This window comes from Hemitrygon akajei, chromosome 18 (genome assembly GCF_048418815.1).
Source record: "Hemitrygon akajei chromosome 18, sHemAka1.3, whole genome shotgun sequence".
Classification (NCBI taxonomy): domain Eukaryota; kingdom Metazoa; phylum Chordata; class Chondrichthyes; order Myliobatiformes; family Dasyatidae; genus Hemitrygon; species Hemitrygon akajei.
In genome coordinates this window covers 23544679-23558227 of record NC_133141.1, presented here as the reverse complement: position 1 = coordinate 23558227, position 13549 = coordinate 23544679, and the positions used below count along the sequence as shown (strand labels likewise).

The 13549-nt window shown below is 42.2% G+C and overlaps 1 long non-coding RNA gene across 2 annotated transcripts in view; it reads left to right on the top strand.

Annotated features, from left to right (window-relative positions):
• Nucleotides 1–4075: 4075 nt before the first annotated feature.
• LOC140741197 (uncharacterized) overlaps nucleotides 4076–13549 on the top strand; it is a 69585-nt gene continuing 60111 nt past the window's right edge. For both annotated transcript variants that reach the window (XR_012102025.1, XR_012102026.1), the window contains exon 1: nucleotides 4076–4158. This is a non-coding gene — a long non-coding RNA (uncharacterized lncRNA). The remainder of the gene's footprint in view (nucleotides 4159–13549) is intronic.

Genomic DNA, 13549 nt, shown 5'->3' with positions numbered 1-13549 from the left:
CTGAAGTTGTGCCCTCTTTTCCTAGACTCCTCTACCATGGGAAATAACTTTGCCATATCTAATCTGTTCAGGCCTTTTAACATTCGGAATGTTTCTACGAGATCCCCCCCCTCATTCTCCTGAACTCCAGGGAATACAGCCCAAGAGCTGCCAGACGTTTCTCATACGGTAACCTTTTCATTCCTGGAATCATTCTCGTGAATCCTCTCTGAACCCTCTCCAATGTCAGTATATCCTTTCTAAAATAAGGGGCCCAAAACTGCGCACAGTACTCCAAGTGTGGTCTCACGAGTGCCTTATAGAGCCTCAACATCACATCCCTGCTGTTATATTATATACCCCTAGAAATGAATGCCAACATTGCATTCGCCTTCTTCGCCACCGACTCAATCTGGAGGTTAACCTTTAGGGTATCCTGCACAAGGACTCCCAAATCCCTTTGCATCTCTGCATTTTGAATTCTCTCCCCATCTAAAAAATAGTCTGCCCATTTATTTTTCACCAAAGTGCATGACCATGTACTTTCTAACATTGTATTTCATTTGCCACTTCTTTGCCCATTCCCCTAAACTATCTAAGTCTCTCTGCAAGCTCTCTGTTTCCTCAACACTACCCGCTCCTCCACCTATCTTTGTATCATCGTTAATTTTAGCCACAAATCCATTAATCCTGTAGTCCAAATCATTGATTTACATCGTAAAAAGCAGTAGTCCAAACACCGACCCCTGTGGAACTCCACTGGTAACTGACAGCCAACCAAAATAGAATCCCTTTATTCCCACTCTCTGTTTTCTGCCGACCAGCCAATACTCCACTCAATGCTAGTAACTTCCCTGTAATTCCATGGGCTCTTACCTTGCTAAGCAGCCTCATGTGTGACACATCGTCAAAGGCCTTCTGAAAATCCAAGTACACCACATCTACTGCATCTCCTTTGTCTACCCTGCTTGTAATTTCCTCAAAAAGTTGCAGTAGGTCAGTCAGGCAGGATTTTCCTTTCAGGAAACCATGCTGGCTTTGGCCTATCTTGTCATGTGCCTCCAAGTATTCTGTAATCTCATCCTAACAATTGATTCCAACAACTTCCCAACCACTGATGTCAGGCTGACAGGTCTATAGTTTCCTTTCTGCTGCCTCCCACCCTTCTTAAATAGCAGAGTAACATTTGCAATTTTCCAGTCATCCGGTACAATGCAAGAATCTATCGATTCTTGAAAGATCATTGTTAATGCCTCCGCAATCTCTCCAGCAACTTCCTTCAGAACCCAAGGGTGCAGTCCATCAGGTCCAGGAGATTTATCCACCCTCAGACCATTAAGTTTCCTGAGCACCTTCTCAATCATAATTTCAACTGCACTTACTTCACTTCCCTGACACCCTTGAATGTCCAGTATACTGCACATCTTCCATTGTGAAGACTGAACTGATGCAAAATACGTATTCAGTTCTTCTGCCATCTCTGCGTCTCTCATTACAATATCTCTAGCATCATTTTCTATTGGTCCTATATCTGCGTTCCACTCTCTCTTACCCTTTATATACTTTCAAAAGCTTTTAGTATCTTCTTTGATATTAGTCGCCAGCTTCCTTTCATAATTCATCTTTTCCTTCCTAATGACCTTCTTAGTTTTCCTCTGAAAGTTTTTTAAAGCTTCCCAATCCTCTATCTTCCCACTAGCTTTGGCTTCCTTGTATGCCCTCTCTTTTGCTTTTACTTTGGCTTTGACTTCACTTATCAGCCACGGTAGAGTCCTTCTTCCAAATAGAGGACAATCAATGAGGTAAGTAAAACGATAAAAGTAGTAGAACCCTGAGAGGCATTACACAGATCTTTATGAAGATCCAACAAAACAAGACAACTTTGGAAATTGGATCATTCAACCCCAAACTTTTATACATCATGCAATTCAAATTTCAGTGAAAAATCATTTGCTAAGTTAAAGCTACAAGCTGCACTATCTGTGATTTTCCTTTTAGGTCCTCTATGTGTCTGATGAATTAAAGTACAGGGGAACCCAGTCATGCACAGTATCAAACAGCGGTGCTCAGCTTCTGGAGTTTTGATGCACTTTTGCATGGTGTATAACATTGCGGACAACACATGTAGAAACATTCCTTGTGAGATCTGTTTTGGCTGAAGATAAAGGGCATTTGCCTCACCATGTCCCAGAGCCTGGGGTTCAATGGGAACCCATTTCAAGTAATACTCTTAATATAATTATCTGTTCCAATAACTTTCCTTCAGGTCCGCCAGTTGCAACTTCCATCTCCCCCCACCTTGTTATCTCTGCCTGACACACCACACTGTAACAACCTGCTACCTGACCCCTACAGCAGCATCCACCACACAAGCTGATCTATCACTCAACAACCATTTCTACATCATCAATTTACTGACCAAAGCATGTGCCCTGTAAGCTGAACCTACCTAATTTCTCTTGTGCATCTGTAATGCTACAAAGATAAGGTCTCTCAGAAGCCTATTCAGTAATGATCTGGGCATCAGGTGCTGTTGGATTTTGCTATGGCAGGCTCTCAAACAAAATATTCATCGACTCATTCTGCATATGCCAATGCAGCTGCCATTCAATCTCATAATAGCTTAACATCAAAGTCTTTATTTCAGGAATTTGACTCTTTAATAACTTTTCATCACAGCTGAATATTCACACCTGACCGAATTACTATGGCTACAAAGTTCCTCAATAATGCAACATCAATGGTAATCCAATCGTATTACAAATCTTGTTGCTGGACTGTATGTACACTTTTATTCACACAAACAAAAGTATTTAATGAATACAACATTCAGAGCCTAGTTTATAAACACAGTTCCGGTGTTACGTGCCCCGTAACTGGGTCACTTACCAGCAAAGATAGAGAAGTCCATTCAAGTCTGATGGTACTATTTTTAACAGTATTTATTGATAAAAATACACAAAATAATATCAAGGCAAACTTACAGATAATATACGTCGTCAATACTAAATCTAAAAGCACGGGTATAATAATAATCAATAAGAAATAGCTCTATCGTTGTCTAGGGGATAATGTATTGTCCGATGGAAATATAAAAGTCACTCAAGTTCATTCAAGCTGCAGCTTTTGGTTGGAGAGAGAGACGGAGGTTTAACTTGCCCATTCCTTTTATGATGTCAATCCTTCGAGAGTCGTTGGGAGTTGATTTCCCCGTTGTTAGCTAAAAACTGTTCTGCCGTGGTACAGGGCCCACTGATTCCGGGGCAAACGGAAAAGGACGCACGTGGCCTTCCACTGGTTTTTGCTATTACGGGATCGTTAGCGTTCCTTCTGGTGCGTCTGAGGGGTGTTCCCACAGACCCTCTTTTTATCCTGACTCACAGGGTCTCAGGTGTCAATCAGGTTGGGATGATGCAATCCCTCCACCACCCTCCCCCTCGGTTCATTGCCTGGGGCTTCGATGCATAGTACAGGATGCAATACACAATCCCGTCTCCAAGAGACAATAGCCGTTATCCATGGTTCCGCCTTTCGGAGGCCAGGACACATTCCAACTCTTTGTGGATTCTGCATGTCTTTCTCTCATTTCCTGGGTCTCCTGAACTGATGTAATAGTGATCTTGCGATTCTCACAAAGGAGGGGGGCTACCCCGCACCCTTCGGCCCCTCAGAGCTGTGGCACATTCGTAACACCAGCCTAACTTCTTTCACCTTCCTTAGCAGTATGGTTGTCAAACTTTAATCAGGGCTGTTAGAAGCAGTCCTACAAGCTCTCAATGTTAAAAGAACGGCCTCTACTTCAGAATGTGAAATTATAGCCTTGATTTTCTACAGATCTTACCAATAGGAATGTACAGTGGAGGACAGGTTCAAGGTAGATACCTGATAAATGTTACGCTTCATTGGAATCAGCAGAGGACAAAAACAGACATTTGGCTGGAACCCAACAAATTCCTGCCAGACAGTTTTTTTTAATTCATTTATTTTGCAGGATCTGGGCATTGCTGGAACAACAGCATTTAATTTGCATCCTAAATTGTCCTTGAGAAGGTGGGGCTGAGCTGCCTTCTTAAATTACTGCAGTTTTTCTGGTCAATGTGTTCCCACAGTGCTGCTGGGGAGGGAGTTCCAGGACTTTGTCCCAATGATGGTGAAGGAACAGATATATTTCCAATTCAGGTTGGTGCGTGTCTTAGAGGGGAACCTGCAGGTGGTGGTGTTCCCCAGTGCCCGCTTCTCTTGTCCTCTTGGTGGTAGGGGTCACAGGTTTGGGAGGTGCTGTTAGAGTTGCCTGCACAAGTTATTGCGGTGCATTTTGTCGACAGTACACACTGAAATTTCTGTGCACGGGTGGTGGAGGGAACGAATAGGCGCTGTAGGTGATGCATATCAAAGTGGCTGCTTTTTTGATTAAGATTAGTGCAATACAATTTCTTACATCAACTATATATTACACCACAAAAAATAAACAAATTAAACCCAAATCTATCTGATCAGTGTTTTCGATGTAACCAAGAAATTGGTACTTTTTTACATTCTACTTGGTCTTGCTCTAAAATTCAACCTTTTTGGACAAATTTAAGAGTTTTACTGGAACAAATCATTGGAATACAACTTCCACACAACCCAACATTACTTTTACTAGGTAATATTGAAGGGATAAAACCGATATCCAGATTGAATAAATATCAGAAAGAATTTATAAAAATTGCATTGGCAGTAGCCAAAAAAGCTATTGCAGTGACTTGGAAATCGGATACATATCTAAGTATAGATCGTTGGAAGAACGAAATTTATGGCTGTATTCCACTTGAAAAAATCACTTACAATTTAAGAGATAAATATGAAACATTTTTGAAAATTTGGCGCCCTTATTTACAAAAGACAGGATTAAATATATAGGTGCTCCGAAGATGAAATAATTGGTTACTTGGGGAAAGAAATAAATGCATACACTAAAGTTATTACGAACTCCATGGAGCGTGTGGGGACCCTCCAATATCCAGGCATTCCTTTTTTTTTCTCTTTCTTTTTTTTTAGGGATGTTAGGGGGGAGGGGTTAAGGGGAGGGGGGCTGGGTAACATTTTTTTTTCTCATACACATTTATTCTGTAACTATTTGAAAACAATAAAAAAAGTTTAAAAAAAAAGAGAAAATCAGGAACATTGAACTTGCTACCACAAGGAAATGATGGAAAGAACTGATCCACTAAGAGTAGATCAAAAGAAAATCTAGATAGGTTCAAAAAGAGGATTGAGAATTGAAGGACATCTGATAAGGGGAGTCAAAGCTGAGTGAAAGGAAACTCCTTTGAAATTTAAATAGCAACAGAGATCTGCTGAAAGGGTGTTACCTCTGTATATTTCATTTTATGTCACCTATGCACCTATTCTTAAAAGTTCTAAAAAATTGTTTAAAAATAAAAATTGACTGTTAAAAAAAAAGTGGCTGCTTTGTCCTAGGTACTGTTGAGGCTGAATGTTGTGCCACTCCACTCTTACAGGCAGTATTCTGACATATTGCTGATATGCATTGAGATGTTGGAAGTGCTTTAGTGTGTGAATGATCACTGCAGTATACCCTTTATAGATCTGACCTGACCTGCTCATTAAGCCATCTCAGATCCAGGTGATTTCATGATCAGTGATGACACTCCACACCACTCCCTTCCCCAGGGTGTTGATGGCTGAGACATGGAATATGAAGGGTATGTAGTTTGGTGACCCTTTCTTGTTGGAGTTGGTTATTACTTGACACTTCTGCAGCAGAAATGCTACTTCCATTTCTTAGCTCTTGCCTGGATGTTGTTCAGGCTTTGCTACCTGCAGACACGGACCTGCTTCAGTTTCTGGGTAGATGCAAATGGAATTGGCATTGTGCAATCATGAGCGAATGTCTCTCTGGCCTTCAAATGGAAGGAAGGTCATTGATGAAGTAGCTGAACATTGTTGGGTCTAGCATGCCTCATACAAAGGAAGATGGTCGTGATTGTTGCAGGTCAATCATTCCAGTCCTAGGACATCACTGCAGGAGATCCCCAGGGCAGGTATAAATCCAGCCACAGGAATGTTTTATCATTAATGCTCATTGACTTAAATTTTACTCGGGCCCCTTGATGTCACACACAGGCAAATGCTGCCTTGATGTCCGTAAGACTATAAGACATAGGAGCAGAATTACACCACTTGGCCCATTAAGTCTGCTCTGCCATTCTATCATGGCTGATTTATTGTCCCTCTCAACCCCATTCTCCTGCCTTCTCCCCATAATCTTTGACTCTCTGACTAATCAAAAACCTATCAACCTTCACTTTAAATGTACTCAATGACTTGGCCTCCACAGCCATCCATGTCAATGAATTCCACAGATTCACCACTTTCAGGTGAAATAAATTCCTCTTCATCTCTGTTCCAAATGAATGTTGCTCTATTCTGAGGTGGTGCCCTCTGGTCCTAACTGCCCCACTATAGGAAACATTCTCTCCACATCGACTCTATATAGGCCTTTCAATATCCGATAGGCTTCAATTAGATTCCCCACTCATTCTTCAAAACTCCAGCAACTACAAGCCCAGAGCCATCTAGCATTCCTCATCTGTTAACCTTTTAATTCCTGTAAATACAATGTTGGAAAGTGTATGGTCATGCACTTTGGTCGAAGAAATAAACGGGCAGACTATTTTTTAGATGGGGAAAGAATTCAAAAGGCAGAGATACAAAGGAACTTGGGAGTCCTTGTGCAGGATACCCTAAAGGTTAACCTCCAGGTTCAGTCCGTGGTGAAGAAAGTGAATGCAATGTTGGCATTCATTTCTATAAGTATAGAATATAAGAGCAGGGATATGATGTTGAGGCTCTATAAGGCACTCGTGAGAGCACACTTGGAGCATTGTGAGCAGTTTTGGGCCCCTTATTTTAGAAAGGATATACTAACATTGGAGAGGGTTCAGAGAAGATTCACAAGAATGATTCCAGGAATGAAAGGGTTACCATATGAGGAACGTTTGGTAACTCTTGGGCTGTATTCCTTGGAGTTCAGGAGAATGAGGGGGGATCTTATAGAAACATTCCGAATGTTAAAAGGCCTAAACAGATTAGATATGGCAAAGTTATTTCCCATGGTAGAGGAGTCTAGGAAAAGAGGGCACAACTTCAGGATTGAAGGACATCCATTTAGAACAGAGATGCGGAGAATTTACTTTAGTCAGAGGGTGGTAAATCTGTGGAATTTGTTGCCATGAGCGGCTGTGGAGGCCAAGTCATTGAGTGCATTTTAGGCAGAGATTGATAGGTTCTTAATTAGCCAGGGCATCAAAGGGTCTGGGGAGAAGGCAGGGGAGTGGGGATGACTGGAAGAATTGGATCAGCCCATGATTGAATGGCGGAGCAGACTCAATGGGCCGAATGGCCTACTTCTGCTCCTATATCTTATGGTCTTATGGAATCATTCTTGTGAACCTCCTCTGGACCTTCTCTAATGCCAGTACATCTTTTCTAAGATAAGGGGTCCAAAGCTGTTCACAATATTCCAAGTGTAATCTGACCAACGCCTTATAAAGCCTCAGCATTATATCCTTGTTCTTATATTCTAGTCCTTTCAAAATTAATGCTAACATTGCATTTGCCTTCCTTACCACTGACACATCCTGCAAGTTAACCTTTAGGGAAACCTGCATGAGGTCTCAGAAGTCCCTTTACACCTCTGATTTTTGAATTTTCTTCCTGTTTAGAAAATAATCTAATTTTATTCCTTCTGCCAAAGTGCATGACCATACACTTCCCTCTGCTAGATCCATCTGCTACTTTTTTGCCCATTCCCCAAACTGTCTCAGTCATTCTGCAGACTCCCTGCTTCCTCAACGTGACCTGGCCCTCCGCCTGTCTTTGCATCATCTGTAAACTTGGCCACAAAGCCATCAATTCTGTTAACAAAATCATTGACATATAACATGAAAAGAAGAGGTCCCAATACCAACCTCTGCAGAACACTACTAGTCACTGACAGCCAATTAGAATAGGCCCTTTTTATTCCCACTGCTGTCAGTCAGCCAATCTTCTACCCATGCTAGTATAATTTCTATAATACCATGAGCTCTTATCATGTTAAACAGCCTTACGTGCAGCATCTTGTCAAAGGTCTTCTGAAAATCCAAATAAACAACATCCACTGACTCTCCTTTGTCTATCCTGCTTGTTATTTCCTCAAAGAATTCCAACAGATTTGTCAGGCAAGGATTCCTCTAAAGGAAACCATGCTGAATTTGGCAGACTTTATCATGTGCCTCCAATTACCCTGAAACCTCATCCTAAATAATGGATTCCAACATCTTCCCAACTACTGAAGTCAGGCTAACTGATTATTTCCTTTCTTCGTCCTTCCTCCTTTCCTAAAGAGTGGAGTGACATTTGCAATTTTCCAGTCCTCTGGAACCATTCCAGAATCTAATGATTCTCGAAAGGTCATTACTAATGCCTCCACAATCTCTTCAGCCACCTCTTTCAGAAAACTGGGATGTAGTCCATCTGGTCCAGTTGACTGGTCAACCTTCAGACCTTTTAGCTTCTCAGGCACCACCTCCTTAGTAATGGCAACTACACTCACATTTGCCACCTGACGCTCTTGAATTTCTGGCATACTGCTAGTGTCTTCCACAGTAAAGATTGATGCAAAATATTTAAATTCACCCACCACTTCTTTGTCCCCCTTTATTGCCCCTTCATCATCATTTTCCAGTGATCCAATATCCAGTCTTGCCTCTCTTTTACTCTTTATATATCTGAAAAAAGACTTTTGGTATCCTCTTTTATATTATTGGCTAGCTTCCTTCATATTTAATCTTTTCTCTCCTTCTGACTATTTTTAGTTTACTTCTGTTGATTTTAAAAGCTTCCCAATCCTCTAACATCCCATTAATTTTTGCTCTATCATATACCCTCTTTTGCTTTTATGCTATCTTTGATTTCCCTTGTCAACCACGATTGCCTCATTCTCCCTTTAGAATACTTCCTCATCTTTGGGAAGTTTCTTTCCTGTGCCTTCCGAATTTCCCCCAGAAACTCCAGCCATTGCTGTTCTGCCATCATCCCTGATGGTGTCCCCTTCCAATCAACTTCGACCAGCTCCTCTCTCATGTCTCTGTAATTCCCTTTACTCCACTGAAACACTGGTATATCTGACTTTAGATTCTCCCTCTCAATCTGCAGGGTAAATTCTATCATATTATGATCACTGTCTCTTAAGGCTTCCTTTACCTTAAACTTCCTAATTAAATCTGGTTCATTACACAACACTCAATCCAGAATTGCCATTTCCCTAGTGGACTCAACCACAAAGTGCTCTAAAAAGCCATCTCATAGGCACTTGACAATTTCTGTCTCTTGGGATCCACCACCAACCTAATTTTCACAATCTACCTGCATATTGAAATCCCCCATGACTATTGTAACATTGTCCTTTTTACATGCCTTTTCTATCTCCCTTTGTAATTTATATCCCACATCCTGGCTACTGTTTGGGGGCTTGTATATAACTCCCAATCAGGGTCTTTTTACCCTTGCAGTTTTTTAACTCTACCCACAAGGATTCTACATCTTCCAGTCCTATGTCACCACTTTCTAACAATTCGATTTCATTTTTTTACCAAAAGAGCCACCCCACCCTTTCTGCTTACCTGCCTGTCCTTTTGATACAAGGTGTATCCTTGGATGTAAATCTCCCAACTATGATCTTCTGTCAGCCATGTCTCAATGATTCCCAGAATGTCATACCTGCCAATCTCGAACTGCATTACAAGATCATCTACCTTTTTCTGTTTATGGTGTGCATTCAAATATAACACCTTCAGTCCTATATTCATCACCCTTTTCTATTTTCCCCCATGTTACACTTCAAAGCATTTACTTGTGTTCATTTCCATAGAAAAAGGAAAAAAAAAAGAAAAAAAAAGTGATCACAATTCTATCTCCTTTACCAGAGCATTGGAGAGGGATAGGAACAGACAAGTTATGGAAATGTTTAATTGGAGTAAGAGGAAAGATAAGGTTATCAGGCAGGAAATTGGAAACAAATGTTCTCAGGTAAACATATGGAAGAAATGTGGCAAATGTTCCAGGGATATTTGCATGGGGTTCTGCATAGATACGTTCCAATGAGACAGGGAAGATGGTAGCGTACAAGAACTGTGGTGTACAAAGGCTGTTGTAAATCTAGTCAAGAAGAAAAGAAAAGCTTATGAAAGGTTAAAAAAAACTAGGTAATGATAGCGATCTAGAAGATTATAAGGCTAGCAGGAAAGAGCTTAAGAATGAAATTAAGAGAGCCAGAAGGGGCCATGAGAAGGCCTTGGAGGATAGGATTAAGGAAAACCCCAAGGCATTCTACATGTATGTGAAGAGCAAGAGGGTAAGATGTGAGAGAATAGGACCAATCAAGTGTGACAGTGGAAAAGTGTTTATGGAACCGGAGGAGATGGCAGAGGTACTTAATGAATACTTTGCTTCAGTAAGTATTTGCTTCAACGGAAAAGGATGTTGGTGATTGTAGGGATGACTTGCAGCAGAATGAAAAGCTTGAGCATGTAGATATTAAGGAAGAGGAAGTGCTGGAGCTTTTGGAAAGCATCAAATTGGATAAGTCACCGGGACCGGATGAGATGTACCCCAGGCTACTGTGGGAAGCGAGACAGTAGATTGCTGAGCCTCTGGTGATGATCTTTGATGATCAATGAGGATAGGAGAGGTTCTGGAGGATTGGAGGGTTGTGGATATTGTTCCCTTACTCAAGAAAGGGAATAAGGATAGCCCAGGCAATTACAGACCAGAGAGTCTTACTTCAGTGGTTGGTAAGTTGATGGAGAAGATCCTGAGAGGCAGGATTTATGAACATTTGGAGAGGCATAATATGATTAAGAATAGTCAGCGTGGCTTTGTAAAAGGCAGGTCATGCCTAACGAGCCTGATTGAATTTTTTGAGGATGCGACTAAACACATTGATGAAGGTAGAGCAGTAGATGTAGTGAATATGAATTGATAAGGTACCCCATGCAAGGCTTACTGAGAAAGTAAGGAGGCATGGGATCCAAGGGGACATTGCTTTGTGGATCCAGAACTGGCTTGCCCACAGAAGGCAAAGAGTGGTTGTAGATGGGTCATATTCTGCATGGAGGCTGGTGACCAGTGGTGTGCCTCAGGGATCTGTTCTGGGACCCCTACTCTTTGTGATTTTTATAAATGACCTGGATGAGGAAGTGGAGGAATGGGTTAGTAAGTTTGCTGATGACACAAATGTTGGGGTGTTGTGGATAGTGTGGAGAGCTGTCAGAGGTTACAGCGGGACATAGATAGGATACAAAACTGGGCTGAGAAGTGGCAGATGGAGTTCAACCCAGATAAGTGTGAGGTGGTTCATTTTGGTAGGTCAAGTATGATGGCAGAATATAGCATTAATGGCAAGACTCTTGGCAGTGTGGAGGATCAGAGGGATCTTGGGGTCCGAGTCCATAGGACGCTCAAAGCTGCTACACAGGTTGACTCTGTAGTTAAGAAGGCATATGGTGAATTGGCATTCATCAATCGTGGGATTGATTTTAAGAGCCAAGAGGTAATGTTGCAGCTATATAGGATCCTGGTCAGACCCCACTTGGAGTATTGTGCTCAATTCTGATCGCCTCACTACAGGAAGGACATGGAAACCATAGAAAGGGTGCAGAGGAGATTTACAAGGACGTTGCCTGGATTGGGGAGCATGCCTTATGAGAATAGGTTGAGTGAACTCAGCCTTTTCTCCTTGGAGCGATAGAGGATGAGAAGTGACCTGATAGAAGAGTATAAGATGATGAGAGGCATTGATCGTGTGGATAGTCAGAGGCTTATTCCCCGGACTAAAATGGCTAGCATGAAAGGGCACAGTTTTAAGGTGCTTGGAAGTAGGTACAGAGGAGATGTCAGGGGTAAGTTTTTTACGCAGAGAGTGGTGAGTGTGTGGAATGGGCTGCCGGCGACGGTGGTGGAGGCGGAAACGACAGGGTCTTTTAAGGGACTCCTGGATGGATACATGGAGCTTAGAAAAATAGAGGGCTATGGGTAAGCCTAGGTAGTTCTAAGGTAAGGCCACATCGGCACAGCTTTGTAGGCCGAAGGGCCTGTATTGCGCTGTAGGTTTTCTATGTTTCTATGTTCTATCTGATTGTCTATAATTTTGCCCTGTCCTTCCTCACAGTCTCACTGCACACTACATCTAGTTGTATACCAATTGCCCCATCCTCAGCCCCATCACTCTGGTTCTCATTTCACTGCCCAATTAGTTTTAACCCTCCGCAGCAGCTCTAGTAAACCTGCCTGCAAGGATATTGGTTACCTTTGGGCTCAGGTGTAACTCATCCTTTTTGTACAGGTCCTACCTTCCCCAGAGGAGATCCCAATGTTCCAGAAATCTGAAACTCTGCCCCCAGCACTAATTCCTCAGCCACTCATCCATCTGCCAAATCATCCTTTTCCTGCCCTGACTAGCATGTGGTACTGAGAGTTATCTAGAGATTACTACCATGGAGATTCTGCTCCTAAGCTTCATCCTTAAATACTTATACTCACTTCACAGGACCTCTTCCCCTTTATACTTATGTCACTGGTGCCAATGTTCACCACAACATCTAGCTGCACAACGTCCCTCTTGAGAATCTTCTGCAGCCAGTCTGAGACATCTTGGACTCTGGCACCTGGGAGGCAGCACACCATCCTGGCTTCTCTTTCAAGGCCACAGAATCTGCTGCCCATCTCCCAACTATCAAATCTCTAATTACTACCACTCTACTTGACTTGACCCTTCCCTGCTGAGCCTCAGATCCATTGACTGTTTACTCCCCTTACTTCTCCTGGTGGTCACACATCTACTATCTGAAGCTTGCATTCTAGGTGTGACCATCTCAGTAAAAGTCACATCATGAGGTTTTCAGCCTCCTGGATGGTCCTGTGTATATTCAGGTCCAGCTTCAGCTCCAATTCCTTAACCTTGTCAGTCAGGACCTGAAATTGGGTGCACTTCCTGAAGATTTAATCATCAGGGAGACTATCAAGTATCTTGAAATCCCACATCTCACAGAAGGAGCATTCCACTGCTTGAACTACCATCCTGCCTACACTTGTTAGACCTCTAACATCTCGAACTTAAGTTCTAGCCTGTGTCTGTTCTTGCCTAAGCCTGTTGAGCCAAAGCCTGACCACTCTAACACTGTCCACTCCCACAATAACTTTTCAACTTACACCTCACTTCTTTTTACTGCCCCCTGCCAAATGCCTTAAATATTTGAATATTGCAGCCTGCCAAAGTGTTCCAAAAAGCCCTGAGCTTGTTTTAAACCTCACACAGCCTCATCAATGAATTACCTCCTGTGATAATTGCAGCCCACTGAAAAGGTGATGTGGGAGTGACTGACTTTGCAAGAACACCCTAGGGTTTGTCACTCTCACCTCATCTCTGGAATTCAGCTGATTGATCAATGTTTCAACCAAGGTTGTGATGAGGTCTTGAGCCAAGTGGTCTGGGCAAAGTCCAAACTATGCATCATTGAGTGTA